We start from the raw sequence: 6000 nt of genomic DNA, 5'->3' as shown, positions 1-6000 counted from the left end.
ATGATTTATGCATTTTCTTATACTGTTACATTTCACCCCAAGCTCTGTTACAATTGACCCGGGAGAAGGGGTAAATTGTATCACTTCACACACTTCACACACAGATTTAGAGATAATACCTATACCATTTTGTAGCAGACAGATGGACGTTGTTCTTATCACATTTTGACTGTAGTAGTTCAAACGACCTCTGAGAAATTGACAAAAATGCTAAAAGTCTTACAACCATCTCCGGTCTTCCCTATTCCATGTCTGTGACAGGATGCTCCCCTGTCTGACAGCCCTCCAAATATGATGGCCCCATGCCACGACCCCACCATTGTAAATAGTCTGGCTMATCGGTTTCATAGGACGGAGGATAYAGACCAAGTCCCACTGGAAAAMAAGATCGCAATCAAGCTTTTTCTTTAGCAGGATTTGAATAGGCCTATCCCGTTCTTCGCCTTGCTATGTCATAAAGGCCACTGTTAGGAGATTATTAGGCCTATTGAAAGATAATCATAATAGTAATCCTAATATACAACTTTATTCATATGTTATTTTTAAAAATAGAATGGGTAAAAAGTGTTTGCATACTGTCGTGACGTTATATTAGCTAATGTGACGACTGTTGCTCATCGAATGATTAAAGGTTTCTAATTGTGTGATTAAATGAATCAAGCAATTATTAACTCATTAACCTGGATCACCATGGGAAAATTAGTTTGATTGAGTTTCAATTTCCCAAATTAACTCAAAGAATATCAGAATATCGATTTTACAACAGTCGCTAATTAATCAGTTTCCTCTACAATTTCATTCTGAACGTCGCATAATCCGGGAATCTGCACGGACCCGGGTCCCACCAATGAGTTCTTACCACACCAATCTTAGTTGAGTATTTATTTACTAGAAAACAAAAATGATGATAAAATATACACATACACAAAACACTGTCTAGGCTATTGATTAGAACTTAGTATAACGAACACACTATGGCGCGTGTCACCCAAAATGGGGATTTAAAAGAGAGAGAAAAAGAGAAAGTACACGAGAGAAATATACATTTGGGTGCATTTGTCAGCTATGCTTATTTTAACMCTAGCCTTGCCCCGAACTACCGCTCTTATGGGTCAGAATATAATGATGTAATTACGTGTKGGAGGTCTCAGATGGGAAGCTACGCRTGGGTCGTTTAGRCTTCTCRATGACGCACTTCTCCGGCGCAACTCTCTGGTTGTCCTCACGATGTCAGTGTCCTTTTGGYTTAKTGGTCTGTTTCCTCACCCTTGCTCTGGAAKGGGTCTTCTGAGGACAGACAGCTCTGTAGCTCAGAGCTCACAGCGTAGGAATGAAACAGTGTATATACCACGATTCGATGGAGAGTGGAGGCGTCCGTCTTGGAATTCACCGCTTAGACAGCTACTCATCCGTAGCTTGGATAGAAAAAATATTAATTGTTTTCAACCTTGTGTTGCGTTTTGGGTTCGCTGACATTTTAGACCTTGGCTGCAGCTTGTGTCACCTTATACCCTCGGGTCAGAAGTGGGCGTAACCGCCTTAGGGCAATTCTCTGGGCGTACCAAGTTAAGAGGCAAGGTCTAGATTTTACTCAATCCAATTTTAGAGCAACTAACTTCACATTTCATCTTTACCAACACATTTTCTTTATTTAGACATTTTCCACACAACGTACAATGTATAAACATCAAGCATATCCTAGGAAAACCTTAAAGTTACAATGTTGTAATAACGTCATCTATTACCTTTATAACAATAACAAAAAATGACATACATTTTCATAATTCCATCTATCGTCACCTTTTACTGCATGTTTAATGTTCTGAGGCTGGTTCTCCATAGTGAGAGGACAAAGGAATGTTGTCTGTGGCCTAAGATTACCATGGGCGTGTGGGTCAAAAACCCCCACATCTTCAGACCCCTAGATCTCTCCTCCTCTGTTGGGGTGAGAGATAATCTGTAGGGTTGTGTCTCCTGTAACCTGATCAGGACAGTCATGACAATAACACACACTTTATAAAAAAAAATATTATAACACCTAGCTACTTATTTTATGAGCATGTAGCCTACTGTAAAAATGCGCATGGACTTACCTCTGACACAAATGTGTCAGAAATGTAGATTTGTCATAAGGTCCGCCATCCAGACATATCTCTGTCTCAGGCTCTGTAATGTTAGCCTGATGTCCGATGACGCTCACATTTCCTCTAAGAAGATGCCACTGCGCTTCGACATACAGTGTGTACTTCGAAAATTCGGTCCTACTGGCATCCGCTGGATAAAGGCTTGAAGAGAGCTGTCTTCATCCACTTCTGTTAAAGAATTTGATCACTGCTCTGGTCGTGGACCTTTCTTCATACACACGGAAACTGTTGAGCATGAAAAACCCAGCATTGTTGCAGTTCTGGCCACTCAAACCGGTGCGCCTGGCACCTACTACCATATCCCGTTCAAAGGCACTTAAATCGTTTTGTCTCGCCCATTCACCCTCTGAATGGCACACATACACAATCCATGTCTTCAATTCTCAAGGCTTTAAAAATCCTTCTTTAACCTGCCTTCTTTCATCGTACACTGATTGAAGTGGATTTCACAGGTGACATCAATAAGGGATCACAGCTTTCACCTGGATTCACCTGGTCAGTCTATGTCATGGAAAGAGCACGTTTTGTACACTCWGTGTATAAATAAAATACAATTTTATTTGTCACATGCTTTGTAAATAACAGGTGTAGACAAAGTGAAATGCTTACTTACGGGTAAAAATGTAAATAATAACACAAGTAATAAATACACAGTGAATAACGAATAACAATGACGAGTGAAAATAACATGGCAATACAGGGAATACCAGTACCGAGTCGATGTAGTTGAGGTAGCTATGTACATATAGGTAGGGTTAAAGGGACTCGGCAACAGGATAGATAATAGACCGTAGCAGCAGCGGGTTACCATTTGATGAGCTATTTAGTCRTCTTGTTTAGCAGTCTTGGGGGTAGAAGCTGTTCAGGGTGCTGTTGGTTCCAGACTTGCTACACTGGTACCGCTTGCCATGCGGTAGCAGAGACAACAGTCTACGGCTTGGGTGGCTGGAGTCTTTGTCCATTTTTTGGGCCTTTCTCTTACGCCTGGTATAGAGTTCCTGAAATGCAGGGAGCTCAGCCCCAGTGATGTACAGTTGTGGCCAAAAGTTTTGAGAATGACACAAATAATAATTTTCACAAAGTTTGCTGCTTCAGTGTCTTTAGATATTTTTGTCAGATGTTACTATGGAATACTGAAGTATAATTACAAGCATTTCATAAGTGTCACAGGCTTTTATTGACAATTACATGAAGTTGATGCAAAGAGTCAATATTTGCAGTGTTGACTCTTCTTTTTCAAGACCTCTGCAATCCACCCTGGCATGCTGTCAATTAACTTCTGGGCCACATCCTGACTGATGGTAAGCCATTTTACTAATAATGCTTGGAGTTGGTCAGAATTTGTGGGTTTTTTGTCCACCCGCTTCTTGAGGATTGACCACAAGTTCTCAATGGGATTAAGGTCAGGGCAGTTTTCTGGCCATGGACCAAAATATCGATGTTTTGTTCCCCAAGCCACTTATTTATCACTTTTGCCTTATGCAAGGTGCTCCCATCATGCTGGAAAAGGCATTGTTCGTCACCAAACTGTTCTGGATGGGTGGAGAAGTTGCTCTCTGAAGATGTTGTGACCATTCTTTATTCATGGTGTGTTCTTAGGCAAATTGTGAGTGAGCCACTCCCTTGGCTGAGAGCAACCCACACAGAATGTCTCAGGAAACTTTACTGTTGGCATGACACAGAGATGATGGTAGCCGCTCACCTGTCTTCTCCGGACAAGCTTTTTCCGGATGCCCCAAACAATCGGAAAGGGATTCATCAGAGAAAATGACTTTACCCAGTCCCAGCAGTCCAATCCCTGCATCTTTTGGCAGAATAGCAGTCTGTCCTGAGTTTTTCCTGGAGAGAGGTGCGTTTTTGCTGCCCTTCTTGACACCAGGCCATCCTCCAAGTCTTTGCCTCACTGTGCGTGCAGATGCACTCACACCTGCCTGCTGCCATTCCTGAGCAAGCTCTGTACTGGTGGTGCCCCCATCCCGCAGCTGAATCAACTTTAGGAGATGGTCTAGCGCCTGCTGGACTTTCTTGGGAGCCTAGCTTCTTCACAACAATTGAACCGCTCTCCTTGAAGTTTTGATGATCCATAAATGGTTGATTTAGGTGCAATCTACTGGCAGCAATATCCTTGCCTGTGAAGCCCTTTTTGTGCAAAGCAATGATGACGGCGAGTTTTTGTACCATGATTGACAGAGGAAGAACAATGATTCCAAGCACCACCCTCCTTTTGAAGCTTCCAGTCTGTTATTCGAACTCAATCAGCATGACAGAGTGATCTCCAGCTTGTCCTGTCAACATCACACCTGTGTTAACGGAAGAATCACTGACATGATGTCAGCTGGTCCTTTTGTGGCAGGGCGGAAATGCAGTGGAAATGTTTTTTTGGGATTCAGTCATTTGCATGGCAAAGAGGGACTTTGCAATTAATTGCAATTCATCTGATCACTCTTCATAACATTCTGGAGTATATGCAAATGCCATCAATACAAACTGAGCCAGACGACTGTGAAAATTAATATTTGTGTGATTCTCAAAACGTTTGGCCACGACTGTACTGGTCCGTATTCACCACCCTCTGTAGTGCCTTGCGGTCGGGCGCCTTACCACAGTTGCAGTACCAAGCGGTGATGCAGACAGTCAAGATGCTCTCAATGGTGCAGCTGTAGAACCTTGTGGGGATCTGAGGGCCCATGCCAAATCTTTCAGCCTCCTGTCTTGCCCTCTTCACAAACTATGTAGGTGTGTGTGGACCACGTTAATTCTTAGTGATGTCAACACTGAGGAATGAGGAACTTGCGTGCCTTCCATTTCTTGTAGTCCACAATCAGCTCCTTTGTCTTGCTGACGTTGAGGGAGAGAGTTGTTGTCCTGGCACCACCAACTGCCATGTCTCTGACCTCCTCCCTATAGGATGCTCATCGTCACAGTCCTACTCACGTCGTGTCATCACAAACTTGATGATGGTGTCAGGACCCGTGCGAGAACAGTCAATAAATCGGCAGAACCCAGAAGATGAGGCAGAGACGCATGTAATAGAGAATGGTGGTTTAATAAAAAATACATATTCTTCCAAAATAAACAAAGAAAATCCACAAGCTGTAAAAACAGCAGGGAAAAACAAACCTAAAAAGACTAATCCAAATACAAAGAACAAAAACCGAGAACTGAAATCACAGAGAATATATGTTACAGACAAGTTGGCGGGGCTGGGCCAACATACACATGAGCAAGGAAAGCTGAGGAACACACCAGGGATTAAATACGAACAGGGAACGACATACAGGTGCAAACAATAATTAGAGCAAGGGAAAACAAAAGGTACAAAAAGGTGCAATGGGGACATCTAGTGACAAAAAACAGAACAGTCCTGCGCAAAACCTGACAGAGTCCCGTCGTAGGAACGGTCCTGACGTTCCTACCAGACTTCTCAGGGTGGAGGGCCCTGAACTGACGAATGAGGTCAGGTCCAGTATTCTGGCAGGAACCCGGAGCTCCTCGGACCGCTAGCCTTCCCATCCAGATACTGCCAGGACCGCTGCCCCGGGCGGAGTCCAGCATCCGGTGGACGGTAAAGCCGCATGGCCTCCGATGACACGGGCGGAGGGGAGGTCTGCCTGCCGGAATAAGGGAGAAAAAACAACAGGTTTTAATAAGAAATGTGAAATGTGGGGATTGATTTAAGGGAATCTGGGTAAGTGCCAGTGCGAAAAGTAACGGGATTGACTCTCCTGGCAATCTAAAGGGTCCGATGAATCTCTGGACAGCTTGCGAGACCTCCACCCGTAGGTAAGATTTTGTTGAGAGCCATACTCTCTGGGGTACACGGGTAGGACCGGGACGGCGACGTCTGTTGCTTGTC

The sequence above is a fragment of the Salvelinus sp. IW2-2015 genome, linkage group LG23, assembly GCF_002910315.2.
Source record: "Salvelinus sp. IW2-2015 linkage group LG23, ASM291031v2, whole genome shotgun sequence".
Taxonomy (NCBI): domain Eukaryota; kingdom Metazoa; phylum Chordata; class Actinopteri; order Salmoniformes; family Salmonidae; genus Salvelinus; species Salvelinus sp. IW2-2015.
Note: the sequence above shows the minus strand (reverse complement) of the source record.